Raw genomic sequence first — 23,406 nt, 5'->3', positions numbered from 1 at the left:
TTTTTGGTAATGCATTTCCTCTTTTTGGAACAGGGTATAAGTGGCCATCTTATGCTTCCCACATGCCATGTCCCAGTCTAGATTCCTTTGCTATTTACATTTTTTAAAAAAATGTGAATGCTGACTATATGCATAACAAGCAAGACTAACTTCTCCCCATGTTCCTCTAGAGCCAGCCTAAACATGGCATGGGAGTTCAGCTTATTCTTTGATTAAAAAGAGGCAATGTGGAGGTGGGGCAAAGTATTTGGATTGGCCTGGCAATGGAAGATCAGAGTTGGAGCTGACACCTTTCCTACTCTCGATACTTTTTTACACTGATCACTGGTGCTACTATAGCAATCTTCTTGTCCCTAGTAACTAAGACTGCTATAGTACAAGTACTTGTATTTCCCCTGCACAACTTGTTTTCAGGTACCTATTTGGAACATTTTACTTTGCAGAGGCAGCTCTTAAGAGCCAAAAGAAGATTGTCTGTTCTTCAAATCACGCACCATTACTTACCCTTGGAGTGGTTTCCACATGTCTTTAGTGCTCCCACTCAGTGCCTTCAATGGCTGCTGCTTTTTGCTCTCCAGATGAAATAGCACCAGCTTTCCTCAGTAAATGATGCCTTTCCTTGAGTTCCTGAGAGCTGCTGCTTCAGCTGAGATCCCCCTGATGTTCCCTGACTCAGTGAAGCTGGCGCAAAAGCCCTGCTGCTCCCCTAAAAGAGGCAGAGGCTTGGTGTTGTCAACTCCCAGTTGCTGGAGATTAACACTGGATGAAAGCGGCAATTGATAGCTTCTGAATACTCTGGAGTCAGCAACCCGAGATGAAGCAGCAACACATTCTCAATTGCAATAATGCGGGGTTGTGTATCACCTGCCTCCTGTTGGCATTTTGAACCCTGGGAAGCCTACGAGCAATTATTTATGAGTTTGTAGCTGCATTAATAGTTTTAGGTTCAGCCATCATGGACAGATACAAGAGTCTGACTACAGCATGCATGTGCTGTGTGCATAGAAGCACACAACTGGAGAGAAGCTAACTGTTGCGTTTAACACATACAAGCCAATAAACTTTTCTTTCCTTCTTTTTTGGGTCATATTCTCCTCCCTCCAAGGAAACAGTATACATGGCTTCACCCTTATTCTCCACTTTACCACTCATTTTGATCCTCAAAACAAGCCGGGGAGGTGAATTAGGCCCAGCCATACTCTAGTGGGAGTACAACTCCTTCCAAATCAGGTTGAGCAGCACCCATCTGAACAGGTGAACCACCCACTGACAGTGCCTCATGCTTATCTGAACTGAACTTTAGCTTTTTGATTCTTCCCACAAAGCCATATACGGATTAAGTACTCCCCCAGGAGCTTCATGTCATCAGCAGACACTGCCCTCTGAATTTTTAGGTATCTTTTTTTCTGCAATTTCATGTAGATCATAAATACCATAGAAGATGAAGCCCTGCAGGACCCCAAAGTACAAATGCCATGGGGTCAAACAGAAATCCCCTGGAACCACCTTCTGAAAATAATCATTTAGATCTGAGGAAAACCATTTCAAAGCCTTACCATCCACTCCCAGTTCAGACAAACTCTCTAGGGAGTCACCATGGTTGACAGTACTGAAAGCTCCTAAGAGGCTCAGGAAAGTAGACAAGAAAGTAGACACACTTGCCACCTCTCCCCCACTGGGTGACCAAGGCAATTTTAGTGCCCCATCCAGGTCTAAATTCCAGCTGAAATTTCGTATAGGAGAGTCTGGATCTAGCCAGACACTAGGTGCTTAAGCTCCTTGTACATGGGGATATGAGTCTGACAAATTGATAAAGGAGGCCCTTCACTACTGAGCAATCCTCTTCAGAAGAGGCTGAACACCACTTAACTAGGCATACAAACTACCCAGTATCAGTGTCTCCATTTGAGTGGACCAGTCTGTTTCTAAGTCCCTGTCCTATTCATTGCCATACCCAGAAACAAGTTCAGAACATCCTGTATCTCTTCTTTTCTTGATGAAAAAAAGAGATACAGCTGAATGTCTTCGACAAACTGTTAAGCAAAAAAAGTAAAAACTAAAGAGGAGAAGACATTCGCCTGCCTGAAAAATGCTTTAATAACCCTGACATGTTTCATAAAGATAGTTCCTTCCTCAGCAGCACAGCTAAATGTCACAATAAAACATTAGATATTTTAAAACCATACTAAAACTGTAAAATATATTTAGAAAAGTTGCAATAATTAATTTTCACAACACTATCTAGAGTTCCTATTACTGATAACCCATCAACATTAAAATTATATCGAAGATATACCCTTGGTTTTGTATCTGCCTAATATATACAAAAAACGCACCCAAATGTTAGGAGGAAGGCCATCCATTAGAAAAGCTACTTACAAACATATCAAAGTTAAATCTAATAATCACAACTCCCATAGCTATGAAGGCAAACATTTCTCTATAAACATATATTCACCAATGTTGATATCCTCTTACTCACCATTCTTTCTCTGCATATATTTGTTGCAAATTATACTGATACCTTCTTTCTTTTAAAATCTTTCAAAAACAGGAAAGATTTAGGCTTCATTCTATTCCTAAATTGGCTGCAGGTGAATGGAGGTAATTTAATTGCAGTAGATATGTCTTCTTTGTCCCCTACTCATGACCAGACCTAGAGAACTTACAACCAGGGTAAGTTTGCTTGATTTTCCTTCCAGATCATATGAAACAAAGCTTTTAAATTGCAGAATCTAAAACATCCCTTTTCTGAGATGTAGTCTGACATCCTCCATCTATAATTTTTTTCTGAACATCCTGAAAGATCATATTTAATGGGATAATTTGGCTGTAAATAATAGTTTTCAGAAGGGACTCCGGATCCCTTATTGTAGTATATCCGTTCTGGATCAAACACAGACTCAAAGTCTGCAGTTGAAATCTATACATTTCTAAATTTGCTATGTGATTTGTGGACCAAAGCAAGCAAACAAAAATGCCTTTGACCACATAAGTACCTGTGATGGATAGGTATGAAATATATGTACTTTTGGAAAATGCACACAAATATGTTTTGATCAGTGGGAGAAGAAGGCATATATGTCAAAGATGTGCACAACTGCTGAGTACATTTGGGAAAATCTGCATACATTTTTATACCAAAAGGAAAGAAAAAGGTTGCAGTCTGATATGGGGATGAGATGGAACAAGCTTTGAGGTGCAGTCTGAAGAACTTTAATGAACTTGAGTTTTGCTTGAATATACATTTGTACATGTACATAATCTACCTTGAATTAGTTCTACACAATTAATGCAATTCCTTGTTTTTATATCTTTGCTGTAACACTACAAACTCCCATTTCACCAAAGCCTGAAGGAGTAAAACTTGACTTCCAATGTCTTCAAGTAAAACCTTAGTATTTTGCCTAAGCACCACAGAGAGTTCCTTGAGCCTGCTTAGCTGGAGATGTCTTACAATCTAAATTACAAAGAAACGATCTCATCAAAAGGTGGAAATCATAATGCATTATGATTTTGTATTATTTATGGAGTGGCTGTTCTGTGCAACAAAAAATACTCCTGCAATTCTGACACTCTTCATTTAAAAATAATAGTGCTTAACTTACCCAAGCTGATCAAATCCCCAGGAGTCTGCACTAGCTGTGAGAGGCAACATAAAATATAAAGAGATCTGTGAAGGAAAGTTTTAAAAAATATATATCTTGATCAAAATAAAACTCTCATCTCTACCACAGAGCTTGATAATCAGTTGGTAAGTCCTCTGAAAGCAGAAATGTCAGCATGGCGCTACAGTCCTATTATCCAGAGCCTTTTCCATGAGACACTTGAAAAACCAGCAGCAGTACATCTCTTTTACATTTATTTAAGATTTATTGCATTTACAAAAGTCTCCCAGCATGGGGACCGAAGGGCTGACTACTCATTACACTGTGTCAGACTTTGACATGCAGCAAATTCCACTGTACGTGTTTAGGAACGACGCTCGGTCAATCAGGAGCAGGGCTGGAAAATTCTGAACTGCACTGATCTCAACCAGAGCCTCTTCAGTGGTGTTATGATGCATTCACGCTGCAGGAGAGCTGCCCATGAGGGCTTTCTATTCATTCCAGTCAAAGAGAAGGCACCGTTTCGAGCTCCTTTGGTCTGGAATGCTTCCTGCGCTGAAAAAGAGGGAGAAGGCCTTACTGCACCAGAAGCAAAGACCGAGACATCCCCTCCCAACCCTAACCCTCTACTGCCTCCTCCAAGGAATAAGGAGAAGTTAAGTTGGTACAGGTCAAGCAGTGTTCTCACCTCCTTCCACAGAAGCTCATAAAGGACATGGCCAGAGGCACAAGGAAAGTGGTAGCTATGGCTACTCCTGCAGAATTCCTAATGATGACCATGTCTCCCAACCATCATGGCATTATTGGAGGATGAGATGACTCCCACACATCCATGAGCATACAGGTAGCAGCAGTAACTAACATGCTTTTCCTTCCCTCTCTCTAACCCAACAGGAGAGGAGGAAGTCGGGCCAAGTGAAGCCGAGCAGAGCAAAGCAAAGAGCAATCCTCTCCCCAGGGATGTTCTGCAGGGCTTACATGTGGACAGCCATGGAACCTCCTGCTTTGTGAAGGAAGGAAGGAAGGAAGGAAGGAAGGAAGGAAGGAAGGAAGGAAGGAAGGTTGCTTCCTTTCTGTGGCCTTTCAGCCCGCCAACTCACTGCGACTCGTCTTTTATGGGATCGAGCATCTTCAGGCAACTGTTAGAAAGGTCATCTTTCTATCAGGTATTGATCAAGGGATGTTTTGCGCATGACGCAAATGTCACAGATGTCATGTTGCAGAAGTGCCAGACTGCTACTTACCCATGCCTATTTTAAGACACTGGTCCAGAGACAGGGGCGGCTACCTGGTTGGGAAAGGCTACTTTAGTAGCTCAGCTACGTACTAGCACTTATTTAAAGTTATTCTTACAGCATGCCTGAAGGGACTTCTCTGGGAAGTAAACCCAGACAGAGGCTGTCCAGTAGCAGATAAATGGGCAAAAGTGGTCGACTGGCAGTAAGTGACACCAGGATTCTTCAGTCCGAGCTGCCAGCTGCTTTTGCCCAAAAGGTGGTGGGAAAAGTCTTTTGGCACCAGGTGCTGGGTCTCCTTCTCCTGTGATGGAGGCAGGCCGAGAGCACTGAGCAGAAGGAGGGATGAGCCCAGGTGACAGAGCACTCATTTTGTAGGTGAGATGCAGTGCGATCGAGATCTATATCCTCTGAAACTTTGTTACTTTTGACCAAGTGTTTGGCTTGAGCCAGCATAAAGCAGGAATTACTCACAGGCTTCTGTCTACCCCACTTGGTCAGTGTGGGCCTCCCAGCCATGGTTCAGGCATTAATAGATCCATGCTCTGATTGACGGAAGCAGGCAGTCAGTAACTAGGGTGGTGAGGTGTCCTACCTGACAAAGGATTGTCCTCTATTTTGGAGAGCTGGAGAAGACACACTCCTTGATTTGAAGGCATTTGCTATTTGATGGGCTGCCCAGTCCAAGTCTGGTTAATGAAAAAAGCCATAAGGAGGGTAAGCAGGCAAGAGCCTTGAAGGGACAGGCAACCCGGGTGCATTTTGATAGGCTCTGCAATAGTGTGAAAGAGGAATCATGCAAAATCCATGGCCACGGGGTTTTCTCAGCTTGGGGGTGAGGGCGGGATTGAATTCATGCCTCACTTGCCCAGACACCTTTGGAGGCCCATGGCACATTGCCCAGCCTACTCAAGGAACCCATTGGGCACAAAAAGGGGAGTGCAAGCTTTTTTGCTTGCTTATTAATCACCTGCATCCATATTTCATCGTTATATCCAATACATGGGGTGGTATTTTCACCTCAGGTGAATTTGTGTCTTTCCAAGTTCAAGTATCTTGGGTTTTTTGGCTGGACCAGGCTCACATGGCCAGAAGGCAGCATCCCCAGCAATGTGCAGCAGGAAACAAAGGTTTAATGCCCTCCTAGTCCTTCCCTGACAGGGTCACAATCTAGATTCTCCCTCCAACAACTGCAATGCATTTTTTTCAGTTCCTCAGTTGGTAATGAATGGTGTTCTAAGAATTTAGCCCTAAGAAACTAAAGGCCACAGGTAAATTTTGGCATAATGTGTGATGGGAGAAGTAACTAAGAATCTTCAGTTTCCCAAAATTCAGAGTTCCATGAGCTACCCTGATGTTTTTAAGCATGGTCAAAGTGCCAGTCTCTTCCTCATTTCTGTTTGGAGCATAAAAGATTTGGGGCAGGAACATGTTCAAAAACAATACAGGCTCCTTGAAGTCTGAGCAGGCTGGGGAGGTGTTTTCGGCTTCCCTCTGACTTCATTCCTGCAGTGGCATCTGAAAATGTAGAGGTGTATCTTTAGCTAATTTGATACTCCCCTGGCGGCAGTGGCGGCGGCTGCTGCTGCTGCTTTTTTTTAATACAGTGGCTATTTTAAAGTAGCTCATCAGAGACATAAGAAATATTCTAGCATACTGAAATTAGGAAATGAATAAATGTTGCCTGAATCCACATGCTAGCTCTGCCTTGAAGCACAGCCAGTGAGATTACAGCTGTCGTGTGATGCGCACTTTCCTGGGGGAAGGTCCACTGCACATCCCTTGACCTTGCTTCTAAATAAACTGGCACACCATCAGACTTCAAGATAAATCAAGGAAGTGTGTGGAACTGAGAGAGATTACCTGGCCTGAAGTACAGTCTGGGGTTTTTAATTGTCTCCTAGGCTTAGTGGTGCTGGAGCTTGCTTACATCATCTCAGTTCGTCTTAACTGTTACTTCTCTAGAGGGCAACTTTTGATGCTTTGTGCACAGTAGCTAGAATACAGTGATGTGCTTATGACACTTTTCTGGAAAGTTACATTGACTGGATGGATAGTCTTTACTAGGAGAATGCTATGGAGGTTATTAAGATTCAACAGGGAATATAGTGAACTTTCCCAGTGTTCAAACGCCAAGATAGTTTCTTGGAACCATGTCTTGTGGCCTTCAGCTTGTGAGGAAGAACAGTACAGGTAATTGCCCTGATGCTGCCTTTCCCAGTCATTTGGTAGATAAGCCTTGCTTTTGCTGGGGGAATGATGCTGTTTGAGTGCCTGAGAAAACTTCATGCCCCATCTTCAAGGAATTTTGTGGGTACTTACAGATTTGAAACGGGGAGAGAGGAAATGCTGTCTTTGACTTATATCTTCTATGATTGAATTATGCTCAAGCCCTCTCCTTGTTTTGCTACTTTTAAATGCAAATTACAAACATCCACTGTTTTAGAGATGTGTTTGAAAGCGCAACAGTAGACTGTCTGTGGAAATAAGCAGCTTACTAGGTGGCAATATTTGAAAGTAAGTCACAAACAGACTTTGGGCAAATCTGTGACAAGAATATATAGAAAAGTGGTGCTTGCAGGGAAAAGCAAAAAGACAGTTCATGAAAGGAAGTGTGACTGCTGCATCCTTTCTGAGAAGGTATGATCCAAATGGTAGAAAAGATGGCAGGCTGAATTGCCAGATAACCCAGTTTTTCAAAATGTTTGTGTTTTTACTCAGACCTCTTCCGTCAAAAGAATGAAGAGGACAGTTCCCAGTCCTCCTGCAGACCCTCGCAAACCCTTTAACCTTCTTGAGGGAGCTGGTTAGTCTACATGAAGACAGGCTGGAAGGGAAGATTTTATTCTGCAGGTGAATATCACACACACAACATTGAATCCTGCCCCCAAAGAATCAAAATGACTTTATATGCAGGTGATTTGAGAGCTAAAACTGGGGAAGGGGTGTTTTAAAATTTTAGAAGAAAAGGAAACAATGCAAAGCCCAACATATTTTGCTGGGTTGGTAACCATGGCTGCCCTCCTATGGTGCCCCATCATCACAGGACATTTGAGATTGCTTCTCCAGGGAGAAGCCAGCCTTGCAGATGGCGACCCAACCTCACAAGCCTTCTTGATGAGACTGTGGAATGGCGCATGACTGGTGCTTCTCCAACATCAGAACTCACACTCAGGAAGGAGTGTATTTCATGGATATTCTGTGTTCAGAGCGGGAGAAGAGGCATGTCGGTGGGCAGAGAGGAGATTGAAGAAGCCAGGATATGATCATTTTCCAGCTTTCCTCTCTCTCCTGAGATGCTCCAGCCAGGTGAGGGGGAAAAAATCCATGTACTAGAAAATGCAGGGCAGAGGGGAAGGACATGGAAATTTACCCTGCTGTTTCCCCTCCTGTGCACTTAAAAGTCTCCAGGTTCAGGGGCTTGCAGCTATTGCCTTTGGCCAGCTCTTTCACTGCTGCTGCTGCTGCTTTCCAGAAGCAGCAGTGGAAGACTGTAAACTCAAGACGGTATTACCTGCCCCCCTCTGCAAACTTCCATGAATAAAGGAAAGTGATTGTATAACAAAAGCCTAATTTGGAAGCACCCTAGATTGCATCCTGTTTCTGCTTGCAGATAATTTCTTTCTGCAATATTTATACTAGGGTTTCCCAATCACTTAGGGTTGTAGTGGGGCTCCAGAATGTATATGGTTGACATAACAGCTATCCACCATAGGGATGTCCAGCCAGCTACTCCTTCTATGACTTTCCATGTTCTGCATTTGTGAGGAGGAGAAAAGTGGCTTTCCTATTTTCACAGATATTCCTTCATGAAGTGGAAGGGGGGAAGTGCATATTAGAATCATCCATACATTACTCTCCACATCCCTTCTCTAGGGTGCTGGAAACACACCTCTCTCACTGAACACCTCCACAAGATGAAAAGGATACACATCAACAGTTGTCATACCGGGGGTGTGGGGGGAGGATATTTACCAGGGAAACTGATAAGTAATAGCTTGGCACTATTAGCGTATGCAGCTAAGTGGGTGCCGTTAGGCTATATATTTTCAGCTGGAAAATGGGAACTGTTCCAGGAATCTAATTAGGCATTGTTTGAGGAGAACAACTATGTAAATTGGATACATTTTGTACTGGGTATACTAGAGGCTTTTAATATACTTAGCTTATTTTGATTTTGAAAATGTAACATTTGCTTGGATAAATGATGATGGAGTATAAAAGCCCACTTATCCACTGAAAGAATACATAAGCCTCTTCGTGTCCATGCTTGTCCACAGAACTTGACTCCACAAAAAGAAACCCAAGGGGAATTTGGGGGGAAGGCTGTAGATCAGCAGGAGTTCACAGGGTCTACAAACAGAAAGAGTGAAAATGCATTTTAAACATGAACACACATATCAAAGTGCTAATATTTCTAAAGTATGCATCTTTGCAACATGAATACAAGTTCGGGAATGTGAGCTGGGTCAAATGAAACGAAACCATCCAAAATACCTAATGGAATAAAGTGGCAAAGTTTGGGGGTGTTAAAATGTATATCATTTATTCCAAGAAGTAGTCCTATGTGTTTTGGCCCTGGTGAATAGATATGGCTTTCGATCTCATCAACCATGGTATCCTTCTGGATAGGCTGGCCAGGTTGCGGATAGAAGGCACTGCTTTGTGGTGGTTTCACTCCTACCTGGCTGGCGAATTCCAGATGGTGTCGCTGGGGGATTGTGGCTCTGAGCCATGACGGTAATGCCATGGGGTTCTGCAGGATTCCATTTTATCCCCTATGCTGTTCAATATCTACATGAAGCTGCTAGGAAAGGTGCTGACAATGACATATAAAGCCCTAAACAGTTTAGGGCCTGGATACCTAAAGGAACAACTCCTTCTGCATGAGCCTGCCTGGACCTTAAGCTCATCAGTGGAGGCCCTTCTCCAAGAGCCCTCCTTGAAAGAGGTGAGGTGGTCTGTTGCAATGAGAAGGGCCTTCTCTGCTATCACACCCTGATTGTGGAGTGTGTTTCTCAGAGAGGTGTGCCTGGCACCAGGCCAAAAGCTTTTTATTTTTTCCAATTTATAAATCACTGATAGCATTTTAAACTATTTTATATTTTATCAAGTACTGGCACTGTGGAGTTTTCATTGTGGTAAGTTTTCTTGTTTAATTTTGTAACCCATTGTGAGATTCCTGGAATAAATGACAGTACAGAAAATTTATGAATAAAGAAGTAAATAAATATGGCCCTTCTTCAAGGATCTGTATTTCTAAATGTGTGTGCAGAGCTCTCTGAAATAGATAGACTCCAAGATAATCTCCAGAAGGCCTAATCAAGGCCAAAAGGGTTACTCCTTGAGAAAAACTGCATATATTTTTCTAAGATCCTGCAACAGTCTCTTCATTCCATTGGGCATTTTGAATGTTCTCCCATTTTGTTTGATCCTAATCACATCCATTAACTTGATTTTTGGGGGCATCCTGAGACTTGGTCTCTTTATTCTCCAAGCTCAGGCATGTGCCAGTTTTTTCCAAGAAAGTATACTCCTATTTGCATTTACAGGGCAAATAGAGAATAGGGCAAATTCTGGTTGAAATTGAATTGAACTGAAATTCTGATGCACCCATAAGATGCCTGTTCCCCCTTCCATTCTCTGGTCAGACACTCTCTTCTCTTGTGGGATTCCATTTAAACTTTTCTGTTGACTCACCAGTGGTTTCATTTGCTTCTCACATCTTTCTAGCCACTCTTCTCTTATTCTCTCTATTCTTGTAGCACCACTTCTGTCATAAATAGCATGAATACTTATATATGTCTCTTCTCTGTGGTCCCTTCCTCAATCAACTTGGAAAAAAATGCTGCAGAATATTTGCATTCCAGCACCTTTCACTTATTCCACAGGGAAAGAGCTGTAGCAGAGTGCTTTGCATGTAAAGGTCCTGGGTTCAAATATTAGGGTGGCCATGTGTTCTATTTCACACAAGACAGTCTCTGTTTGAAGACATCCTCAAGACCAGCTTAATAACTTAATAACATAAGAAGGGAGAACCGGAAGGAATCTTGAAGTTGCCCATCAGTGATTAATACCTGGCAGCAGATTGAGTGGTGCAAACAGTAATTTATAAAGTTGCTCTGTGCACATAAATTAGCATATGGATTTTATACAGATTGGTGTCCTCTTTTCTTTTTATGGGGGGATGCAGCATTTCCTCTTGTTGGTGATGCTTCAGTGGCTACCTAACTTCAATTTATGGCATCCCTAGGTAGATCTGGGAGTAAGTCCTGGCTGAAACCTTGGAGAGTTACTGCCAGTCAATGCAGAGATAATGCAGAGCTCCAAGAACTGGTGCTCTGGTTTTGGATGTGGCCAGAGTTTTTGCTCAACCTTTCTCAGGTTCACATCGGCTCCGTAAAGGAAACCTCTCCAGTCTTTCAGGTTGTGCTGGATGGGCTAAACAAATGAGTAGTCAGTGATCTGCACATTTCCTCCAGTTTCCCAAAACAGCTCAACAGAGCCTCTTCATCGATGCTAGCAAGGTTTTTGGTACCAGCCCCCTCCACCGCAACCTATTTTGGTTGAATAGGATCTGGCCAGTATATCTAGCAATGTTGACTCAGACCAGGTACAGACAGACCAAACAGGAGGAAATGGAGACAAAGTCTGGGTGTTATTGATATAAGACTGTATTTTTACTAGGCTAATAAATGCAGTTTCTGCTCATTCCTTTAGGTGTGTGGAAATCTCATTTCACAATGGCACATTCCTGAAGAGCAAGGTTGGCACAAGCTGCACAATAACAGATTTAAAACTCAACAGACTTTCCCTTGTCATTTTCTCAGCTAAGCTAAAGCAGCACAAAGGCTGCTCATGAACAGAGGAAAGAACGTCCATCTCTCTCTCTCTCTTTCTCTATCCTTCCCTCCCCAAGGGCTGCCAAAGATGTGCAGATGGCTCACCTACTCTCCTTCCTTATCCTGATGTCATTCCATGTTACATGCTCAAATATATTATCAGCATGTTGCTCCTCCCCTGAGAAATGACTCTCACACATGGAAATTCCCAGCATGCACAGCATGTGTTTGTGGTTAACCTGAACCCTAAAGAGGACTCAGGTGAAGCTCAGCAAATGCACCCAAAGGCTGGATGGTAAGGCACCAGGGAACTGGAGATGAGCCACAGAGAGCTCCCCAGGATATGCAGGAGAAAGGGGGAAATGTGCAATCCTGGATTTGGCTGATCAGCCAATGTGACGGAACTTAGGTGAGAACACACCACAGGGCTTCCTTCCCAGCCATGGCCGCTGCAGCAGCAGAAGTCCTGCTCTGTAGGAAGTATAGCTCCCATTAGTCCACCCAGCAAAGCCAAGGAACAGCCAGGAAAGAAGGAGGGCTATTTATTTAAGATGTTTCTTTACCTCTTTGCATCCCAGGATTTCCAAGTCACTGACATAAAAGTGCATACAATGCAATACGCAACAGTATAAAATGATAAATGCTTTAAAATACTGCAACAAAAGCAGTAGAGCAGGGCAGTGTTGTGACTGATTATAGGGAACATGGCAGTCCAAAATACCTAGAGACTTCCAGGTTGCCTACTCTGATGTGGTAAGTGGACAGGCACAAGAGAAAGGGACTTTCCTGTGGTGGCCCCATCCTTATGGCACACTTTCCTATGGGAGATCTCTGTGGCTCATGCCTTGATTGCTCTTATACCTTGAAGACTCAGATGCCCCAGGCTGCTTTTAAATGAATGAATGCCTGTGCTGTGCTGTGTTGTGGTAGTTTTTTGACTTAATTTTTTTTTATTCTGCAATTTTAGTTAATTGCATCTTACATTTTATTGTTTCAAAACTTTTAATTTGTAAACTGCCTTGAGGAGGATTTGCTTTGAAAGGTGGTAAGCACAATCTGGAGAATCAAACCTGAGTGAGGAATACCATACAGTTCAGCCAACACTTTGCTCTGAAATAAAATGTTGCCGTTCTGGGAAGAAGTACTTTTGTTCCCTAAATTATTGGTTTAGTAAGAGCCTATGGCTGACATTCACTTATTCCCTTTTCTTCAGTCTTACATGACACACCTCCCAGTTTATGGTCATCATCCCATTATGGCAGAAATGTAAGACTTCACCTGCCTTTGCTTATTGGTAAAAGAACAGCATCTTTTTCTTATTCCAGGTAACTGCTCTCCAGCTTTCAAGTACTGATGCAAACAAATGCAAGCTGTGGAAATGAAGGTTGCAAAGCCCAAATATAATTTCTTTCAGAAGCGGCTTTAGGGGGCAGCTTCCTGGGTCTGGAGCCCTGATATTCTAGGGCAGTGATGGCAAACCTTTTAGAGACCAAGTGCCCAAACTGCAACCCAAAACCCACTTATTTATCGCAAAGTGCCAACACTGCAATAAAACCTGAATACTGAGGTTTTAGTTTAGAAAAAACAACTAAATGTGATGCTGCAGATTCAAATATGCCAGGGGAACAGCACAACATTTAAAGAATCTCAGTCTCTTAATTAGAACATCCCTGCTAAATCTTAGATAATAAATTTCAAATTTTCATAAGAAAATCCAAAGCTAAAATCTTGTGTTAACAAAAATAAATGTTATTTATTTTACTGTGTTATTTATTTTACTGTGTTAACAAAAATAAATGTTATTTATTTCACCCCCCCCCCCCCCCCGCATCAAGTGCTCTTCTCTCCCCTGGTCATACATCCCTCTTTATAAATAGGGATGCTCTGGGGAGACAAGGTCCTTTCAAAGCACACAGACTTTGGAGCATATGTATATAAGGGTGTTTAAATATGAGCTGCATGGTGAACATAGAGCACAGTGGATGTAGACATGCCATTCTGGCCAGAGAGACCAGCATGGACACAATGCATTATGATGCTCATCCAAGGAGAACTAACCTGGATGCTTCTTTTGCCAGGAATGGCAGCCACATCCACTGCATGGTAACTAGTGACCCATGACTAAAACTCAACGGGCCAGCTTTCCCAAGCAGCAAGTACAAACAAAGGTCTGATGGAAAGAGGAAGCTAAGTGACAAAGCAGAGCTTTTTCCAATTAACTTAGTAAGCCATCTTTGTTGCTTTAACACCCTTCAGGGAATCTGCTCTGTTTAACGTCTTGGTAATGTTAGGATTGCTCTTGCTAGATCCACACACCTTATACATAATAGCATTGTTGATCTCTGGGTGTTTCAAAAGCTTCAAAGGTAATAACTACACTGAAAACATTATAGATGAACTACAAATGCCACTCTACTGTTTGTATCCACATTTCTTCACAGTCCCACTCAGAAACACCCAAAGGAATGATCTTGTCCTCTAATCTCTCTCTTCCCTGGGAGCACATAGCAGCAATGAGGCAATTTGTTTCATTTGATGAAAAGAAGCTGAGTCGCTCCTGAGATGATTAAAAGGAATTCATGCCAATGCTATAGTAAGTAACCTTGTCATTGTCATCTCACCAAAAAGCCTCTGAAGATCCATTGTGGATGAATCAGAATTTCACCAAGAGGTTGTCATCAGGATGATACCTTAGCCTAGGGCTGGGCAAGATTTTTTATTACTATTCTTATTGGTTTCCTAGTTAAAATTAGGAAAGGATGGTGGAGGACAGGAGAGCCTGGAGGAATGTTGTCCATGGGGTTGTGATGGGTCAGGCATGACTTTGCAACTAAACATTATCTTTGTAGCCAGGTCCTAGCGAGAGGTGTGGAAGTAACATGTGCCAGAAGAAATAATCATTTTGGCATATTAATTATACACCAAGGCTGTCATAACAAACAAATAATGGCAAAATCAAATGTTAGAGGCCACCGAGCAGCCTGTCCTAAGCAAAGACTCAGCAAAAGTGCCTGTTTGAGGGAAAGGAGCCCTGCGTGTCTGATTTCAGAGGCAAGATGTTGTTTCTGTGTCACACAAAAATGCAAAGCCTTCCATTAATCATGATTTGCATGCACAATGCTGTGTAACATGAACATCGTGTGGGACAAACCCCTGCAATGCAAGTTCTGCCCCGCAGAGGAGGCTCAGTTATGTGGCTAAAAAGAAAGTGCTACCCTGAGACACCCACTACATCCATGTGAGAAGCATGGAGCGGAAGCAGCAAGGGAGGCAGGAGCAGGCAAGGCATCAAGGCCTGCCCCAGCTGGACTGCCCCTGCAACCAGGAAAGGAGAGGGTAAGCAGCAGGATGCGCTTGCTGTCTCAGGGGAGGCGGTGGTGCCACCACCGGTGAGGCAGCCAGTTGGCGAGGCCGCATGGTGCAGCGAGGTGGGTGGGCAGGTGACGATGATGGCATCGCTTTGAGACACCACTGGAGCTCCTGGATTGGTTAACGACGCGGGGCTTTTTCATAAGATGCTCATGTAAACAAATTTCCAATGACATGGGTGAACAGTTTTGTCTTCTGAAGGACAGATGGGCAATTTGTGCCCCCCGCCCTGAGGTTTTGGCTTATGACTTTGCTCAGCCCCAGCAAACATTTGTGAGGGATCATGGGTGTGTAGGCCAAAACACCCACAAGTTGACCACTCCTGTTCTAAAGAGTGAAGTCAGGTAGTCCGTGTCTTGGCCGTCCCATGATCCTTGGCCTTTTTCTTCATCATGCAGCCTGGAGGGACACTGAAGCTGGAAGGAAGGAAAGCAGCCATGATGCAAACCCAAGGTTGGGTGGAGAAGGCCCAGGGAGAGGAAATGGCTGGGGAGCAAAGGTCAGTGTTTTACAGCCCTTCCTGGGCAATCCAGTGCTGGATGTGTTGGACTGCAAAACTCACAATTCCAAGCCAGCATTGCCACCCAGTTGTCATTCAGCCTATTTGGAGGACACCAGGTTAGCTGGGGTTGGCTGTTCCGTAAGAGCCGCCTTCTTTATCTCCAGGTTCTGGGCCATCCATACTTATACAGTTCAGCTCCCAAGAATTCTGCCCTCGGAATTAGGAAGCAGGCAGGTGCATTGCAGGCTTCCCCACGCTGGTGACCTCCAGTCTTTCTGGAGGCCACTTCCAGCTCCTACCAACAAGGCTAAGGACCAGAAGTGATGAGCTTGCAGTTGGAAACATCCAGAGGGTACTAAATTGGGGGAGACCAGAATGTCAACCTTTATTCAAACTGCAGCACACCTAGAACAGTGATTTGCACAATCTTTTTTCCTGCATGTCACGTGAAAATTGGGAGATCACTTAACAGATGGTTCTGCTTGATACATCAAAGCATACAATTAAGTCACATTTCAATAACAGCAATGACCTTCTGATACAATGGACATGTTTGGTGTCATGGGGTTCAGCATTCATCCTGCTTTCGTTCTTTGAATTGAGGGCAGCAAAGGATAAACATCTCAGTTTGCACAGATACATAGTTGCAAACCCCAACCAAACACATGGCTTTGTCTGCAACCGCTGGATCCTAGCCATTGAATCCAAGACGCCAATCAGGAATGCATTAAAAAAACAAAAACAAAAAAACCCTGACCTAGTCCAACCCAAAGGAGTCACAATGGACTTAATCTCTATTGTCTGTGAAAACAATCAAGTGCAAGAATAAAGAATTCTTGAATGTTCCACAGACCACTTGAACAAAACTGGAGGACCCCAGATTGAGCACCTCTGACCTAGGACATGGCTGAGGGAGAAGGTTAAATACTTAGGAAAATACACACCGAGAGAGACTTAGGAAAGAAAGGAAGTAGGTTAGTGAAAGACTGGCTCATATCAACATCCCATGATCGGTGCTGGCCCAAGATATTTTGTTGCCTGAGACAAAGATGAAGATGATGCCCCCTTCAGTTCCATGCACAAAAGCCGGCTGGACTGACACTCAGTTCTGTCTTCAGCATTTACAGTGGGCAGCACCCTTCACCATGCCTGAAGACAGCAGGCTTACTGCAGTGACCCAGGGCAGGCCGAGTAGCACACAGCTCCCCTCCAGTGAGTTGCTGCCATCCTCATTTGACTGCCTCATTTTGCCTTATGGTAGGGTCAGCCCTGCTCACAATCCAACAATCCTGATAGGACAGGGCCAGCCCTGCCCACTATCCTCCAGTCAGTGTTAGGCGCACATACCTTTCTCTGCGAAATCACTTTGCTCCATTACCTATCATCGTTGATTAGGATGGATGTCATCTTCAGCGGAGAAAGGGATATTCAAAGAAATAAAACTGTCCGTTCCTTGGGGCTTTAATAGGGCCAACAGCCATTGTTTGTGAGGAACTAAAATGTTCTTCAATGAGACACATTCCTTAAATATGCAGCACTCCGATAGCTTGATATGTCTGACTCATTTTCAGACTCTTTTGGTATGGATATTACAGTCATCATAACGAGAGACACATTGGGGTTGTTTCATATATTTAGAGACAGCTGACCCAGTTCTGTGATTCTGTGGACACGACTGGGACCCAGTGGATTCTTCCACTCTCCTCTTGATGATAAATATGTGTACAATCTAACGGCTTCTGAAAGGTGTTGCGCTCGTTTGGACTGGGCCACTTACCCGCTTTCGTGCCTTCTGTTATTCGCATGTGCACTGTGCAAATAGGACAGCAGAAATGTAGAGGAGCCTGCCTGTCTATGAGGTTACATATGAGGTCCAGAAAACCCTACTGGCAGTCTCACTGAGATGCTTTTTTAAAGCATCTTACATGTACACATACAAAACTTAACATGTGAAGCGTCCCTCCAAGATACGATGACAAACGAGCAGTATGTGCCCAAGCCTTCAGATCTTATTCTGAAAATGTTTATTATTTGTCTATGCTGGAAGCAAAAGGCTTAGAAATCAAATGTAATTTGTTTTACAAATCATATTCAGCCAAGGCTAGGCTAGGCTCCAGTCTAACTAAATCTGCATTCAGTGTCAATAACACAGTTTTGGCAACCGGGTACAGATTTTAGGAAATTGCAAAGTGAGTGGGCAAAGGCACGGAATGGATTTGCTTGTTTTTGCTCTAAACAAGCAGGAGTATATGGGCAGTACATGGCTGCTTTTGTCAAGTAACATGTGCCATTTAATTTAATTCCTTCGAGCGTCTGATGTTACAGAGTATGGCAATATTGTGCAAGAATGTTATTGATGGGAAACATCAAAAAAGAATATAGTGTTCTTGCCAAAATGAGCAAAACAGAATTTTTGAAAAAGTGAGGCGATGCCATTTTCTACTCCCCCCCCCCCCTCTTTTTTGTAAAACCAGATCTCTTACTGGAACAAGCTACAAAATTCAATGTCCTGTTCCCTGTCAAATGACCAAAGTATTCAGGCTTGCACTGTGAGCAAAGCATATCATCAAGAATAGGTTCAGTCCAGTCCCATTATACAGCAGTGGCAGGCAGAAAGTAGATTTGGATCTACCAGTAGATTTTGAGAGGTGACTTGTGGCAGGTCACCAAGGATTTCTGACTCTCACCAAGAGTGGCAAACTTCTGTCCCAGCTTGTACTGCTCAAAGGAAGAACACTGTCAGATAACCGAGAGTGAATTTTGCTACGGAATTTTGAATCTTGGTATGAGTTCCAGTGTACAAAACAAATTCCTGTGCTCAGAGTTCTACGTGATGGAATAGACTGTAGGAATAAGACATAATTTGCTCTCCTCTCCTCCTGCTAAGCATATCCACCTGGTAATAAGCATCATTTTGTTCGAGAAAAGGGTGGGATCTTTTTAACAGGAAGTATCTCCCCCACCCCTTGCTGCTCTCTGGATGGTCATTTGAGGGCCCCTGGTGCTGTGCGGGCCCTGGATTTCCGTTCAGATCCAGCTGTGGCACTGCCTCTGCAGTGGTTCTCCCACCTCCCAACCATCATGAGGACACCTGCATCACACAGCCCGCTTTGCCTCTGCAAAGGCACATCCTGCACAGCCCGCTTTGCCTCTGTTCCAGTTTATAGCAAACCACAGAGGAGCCGTCTGCCAAAACCAGGGAGAGCCGTATAGCCTCGAGAACGTCTTGAACAAGCCAGACATGATGCAGAGAGGGATAACATACAGCTCTGCCACTGCAGCCCGCTTAAGTAAGGACTGACATTTCCAGTCAAGTCTTTTTCTCTCCACTGATTTATTATACAGCTGCTCTTAAACTGATTTGGGCTGAACCTTGGCATGCCAGCTGTCAGCTAGATGCGATCTTTTGGCTAAAAAATGGTCTCTTTTTGTAGGTTAAGCCATTTTGTTAGTTCTAATGTGGTAAAACAACACATACATCACTTGAGTTTAGAGCAGATTTGACGTTTGGCCTATCCATACTTAGGAAATATTGGGTGGGCATGACACAAAAAGCCATTGTGAATTGTTATCCACAAGGGGTTATTGTGTTGTGTGAACTTGGACTAATTTCTCCAGGGTGGCTTTTTCATGAGCAATAGGCCACCCCAACAACCTATGGACTGCAATGGGGTTATTGTATCCAGGATGGCTTGTTGCATCATCCAAAACCAGGCAACAGACCTGATCATGAGCACCAGGTTAGGGGGCCTGCCTGTGCAATGGCCCAAAAAGTCCCAAGCAGCACTCGGAGCACCTGATGTTGGTTTTCTCACCTCCCTGTTATGTTTGCAAACTCTTTCAGGCTCACCACAGCGTTCTTCCTTTTAATCTTTTTTTTTCTCCCTGGAGATTGCAAAGCCAGCTGTCAATCTGGCTTTCACCATCCCCTTTTTGACAGCCACAGAAATTCATAGAGTCTATTTAGCAATATAGTTCCCTGCTGAAAGCAATTCTTTGAACCCTTTGTAAATCCCACCTTAGAAATGGAGCTTTAACTTCTATGGCTATCAAAGTTAGCTGCTCCCATAAATGGACTATCTCAGACTTCGGTGTGTCCCAGGAGATAAAATGTTGAGTACATGTATAAAAGTGGATGCACCCTTGGAACACATGAGTCTCCCCAAAACGAAAAGGGAAATGCACCACCGCCACCCTTTTTCACAAACTAACATTACTTGTGGCTTTGCTTACATTTCACAGCTTGCTTTGACAGCCGTCAGATGTAACCAAAGGGGGAAAATAAACTTACCAACAATCTTCAGTGAGCCTGATCATCCATACACCATGGGGGTTTTGTACAGGAACTAACTTAACATGGGTTATTGCCATGGCAGGCTAGTGCAACATGCAAACATCCCCTCCCCTCCCCTCCCCTCTTCTTTTGACAGACAATTGGAAAAACTTAAGAGCATATTTCCTCTTCCATTCATGCAATAAACTCAGCAGTATAGGATGCAAACTGAGCAGGATTCATATTAATCTTAAAAAAACAACAGGAATCTTTTGTGCCTATCTCTGGGAACATGATTATCTTTTAGCACAAAAAGGCAGGGATGGTGTGATTGCTGCTCCATCTGCTGTTCAGGCATTCACTGCTGAAGGGCAAACTCAAGGCCTCTCCCTGTTCTCCATCCTTGTGTTTCTTTATCTCCAAACCATACTTGGACTGGACAGCCCTTCAGGTAGAGGACACCTTCTCTTCACGCAGAGAATGTCATCTGCCAGCTCTTCAAAAATAGAGTACCTGTCCTCTGTAAAGGAGGACACCTGGCCACCCTACATGAAAGATGCATCCCAGCTGTCTGCCAGTTAGAGGTTCATTCTCGTTTCTGTGCACTACTCATTTCTCGTTTTTGTTCAAAGCATGGTACAAAATTGAAAGGTATTAGGACAAGCATGAAGAAATCCAGATGCAACTGCCCCTGTACATAACAAGTCAGGTCTCCTAGGTGGGCTAAACAACCGAACCCCAGTCTCAGCCGACCCCCATGATTAGAAGCAAACCTGACAAATGTAACTCAGTGTCGCATTGGAGAAAAGGGTCTGTGGGGAACAAAGGCTTGCAGCCGGGCAGAGGAGTCCCCATCCAGTCCTTCCCATCTGACAACAAGAGGCAATAGAAACCAAAAGGACACACTGTGCGGCCATCACTTGCCAGAAAGCTCCATGCAGCTGCACGTCTTTCCCTGTGCTGTATTTCTTCGTGCAGTGCCGGGGGTGAACAATGGTACCGCTGCCGGAGCTGCCTGATCGCCACCTCTCGTGCAGCAGATTGAGGAGCTGTTATTAAATGTACCATACTGGGGTGTGGGGGGGAGCAAATGCTGCGGTGCAGAACCAAAAGGACACATGCAGAAGGCTGAGCGGACCCTTGTAGGAGGTGCTATTGCAGGCAAGGCCAGCACGTGTGTCCCAGGAAGGACCACAAAAGAAAGATGGGGACACGGGCAGGAGGTGCAACGGCGAGTGCCACTGCCGCCTCAGGCGTACGAATACCCTTGCTTTTACTTCTGCCCTTTTGCTGCAGGCTTGGACAGGCAACATTTTATAAGCTGAGACGTGCTACTGAGTCCTCCGCACATTTTGAAAAGGTGAAAGGAAGTTATGGGACAAGGGAAAGGCAGGGTGTACATAGTTAAAATAGCACTGCTTCCTGATTTTATTAATCCCTGGGTTTATGCTGCAAAGGCTGGTTCTGTCTATTGTTTACATTTGTGCATTGCCTTGAGTGTTCCTTTGACTGGAGAAGCACTCTAAAAATATTCTAATTTTTTAAAATAATAGTTCAGAGTAATGATTCACCCTCGCCCTCACACCCACACACACTTCCCCCTGTGTGCTATTGCCTTGTTCCACATCTTCCATCCAAGTGGCTTTCCCTCCCCCGGAAATTTCACAGAGCATTTGATCCAGAAAACCTGCACCTGGAACCTTGGGGCAGGGGGGTGGCTGGGTGCTGCAGGGAAATGGCAGACAGGAAATGGTCAAGCCAGCCTGTGGACACAGACATCACCACCCACACCACTCCTCTGCTCTAAATTTCCCTCTCCTAAATGTGCTTCTCGTTTTTAAAACATCTGTTGGGGCTCAGTTCTATGCAATCTGTGGTTTGCCCTGAATTTTGTACTTCAGTGCAATTATATCCCAAACGTCTTCCCCACATCACCCGTGGGTTCCATGGCTGTGCTGAGATTTGAAACTGAAGCTCCCCAATCCTAGCCTGACATTCCAGCCACTAAGCAACACAGCTCCTGAGTTACTTGCTTGGAGAGGATGGGTAGCATCTCGTACAAGCATCTTGTCCAAGGTTCAAGGAGCACTGTGAGAATTGCTTTTGTTGTATATGGCAAGTGGGTTTACTGCAACCACAGGATGGTAAATGGGAGCTTTGCTACATGAGGCTATTTTTCCACTGTATCTACTCTCAGTTCTGCTGAGGGATGAAAAGCTGACTATGACATGAACAGCATGTCTTTTCTGGCTTTTCCTTTACATAACCTCTAGGGGGCAGTTGTGGTAGAGTACAATAGTGTAGCTGCACAAGTGGGGATGGTGTTTTATTTTGCTTTAAAAAAACCTTGCTTAGGAACTTTAAAAGGAAAGCGAAACTGGAGGTCACAACCTCATCTTTAAAAAAACACACATAAACAACATTGAGTAGGGAATAATAAGCAAACAATGTCTAGAAAACCTCACATGCATAAATAGGAGACATGCATTGAATGCCTGCTGAGGAGCTACAAGCGACTATAACTCCTTTGGGCACAAATGCTCCATGCCCAGGGGTCTGGTGCAGATTGTATCCACTATTCATCCCACTCAGAATCAGTCCACTGAAAGGAACTGAAATGGCGTTAATCAAACCCAGCCCTTTGTATATGTGTGGAAGAAAGGGGCAACCCTTACATATGTTCCACAGCAATCACAGTGTGAATTTTGCAGCAATTTATTATTGCTTCCAAAACTGTAAAGCATCTTTGGGTGGCCCCTTTCGGGTTTTGTTTTGTGCTTTGCAAATATGCCAGCTGTTGTAAAGGCTTTTGTTGTTCAAAATTGTTCCTGGGAAAAGAGTCCCATCCTTCTCCCAGGCAGTGCCCTAAATGATCTCCTGGCAGGTAGAATTCGGCAGGTGTCATCTTTCTGCACAGGCATTGGAAGGATGAGGCATTTCTCAGCTGCTACCATCTCCTTTCCCACCTGCAGTTCCATGAGGAATGCACATATCCTCTATCCACAGTTGGTACTGACTTAACACGAGGACCAGTCTGAGGCAGAGCACAGGATGGCATCCCTATGGCCAAACACACATTGAAAAGCAGCCCGGAACAGCAACAGACTCTTGATCCCCCAACTGTGGAGTCCTCCGGTGCCCCCAAGGGAAGCAGCGGGCACGGGGCAACCCACCCAGCTCCTCTAGCGCATCACCACCCTCCCCTGTTCTCCGGGATCTGCTGCGTGAGGCAATTTTACCTCGTGGTGGGCCGGGCCGTCACTTATCGGAATGGATCCTGGCAGGGCCAAGGCTTTCCCTGTAGGCTTGTCCAGCTGCCCAAGCCTCAGCGCAGACGACACACTTCTCCGGTCCCTGGATCCGGCCCCAGGCCCTGCTGTAGCTGGCAGTTTGTTGGACACTGCTGAGGAGTGTGTGAGGCCTGGGCCCTCGTGTCACCAGAGCCTGTCGTAGGATGGAAGCGGCTCTCTGGGCCAAGGGGTGACATGAGGGAGCAGCTCCCTCTTCAGTGACCCAGAAATGAATGTCCTTTGGAAGTTGGGCCTGCTTTAAAAATGGGGAAATAATAGACTTTTAG

General features: G+C 44.3%; 1 protein-coding gene across 1 annotated transcript in view; it reads right to left on the bottom strand.

Annotated features, from left to right (window-relative positions):
* The window catches only part of ANKFN1 (ankyrin repeat and fibronectin type III domain containing 1), a 302,123-nt gene that overhangs the window by 254,186 nt on the left and 24,531 nt on the right, over positions 1-23,406 (bottom strand). The window contains exon 2 of the mRNA XM_044422145.1: positions 3,609-4,163. The gene's annotated coding sequence lies outside the window, so the exon portion shown is untranslated. The remainder of the gene's footprint in view (positions 1-3,608; positions 4,164-23,406) is intronic.

The sequence above is a fragment of the Varanus komodoensis genome, unplaced genomic scaffold (assembly GCF_004798865.1).
Source record: "Varanus komodoensis strain SLA01 unplaced genomic scaffold, ASM479886v1 scaffold12, whole genome shotgun sequence".
Lineage (NCBI taxonomy): Eukaryota > Metazoa > Chordata > Lepidosauria > Squamata > Varanidae > Varanus > Varanus komodoensis.
The sequence above is the reverse complement of the archived record's forward strand: the minus strand, read 5'-3'. Positions and strand labels throughout refer to the sequence as shown.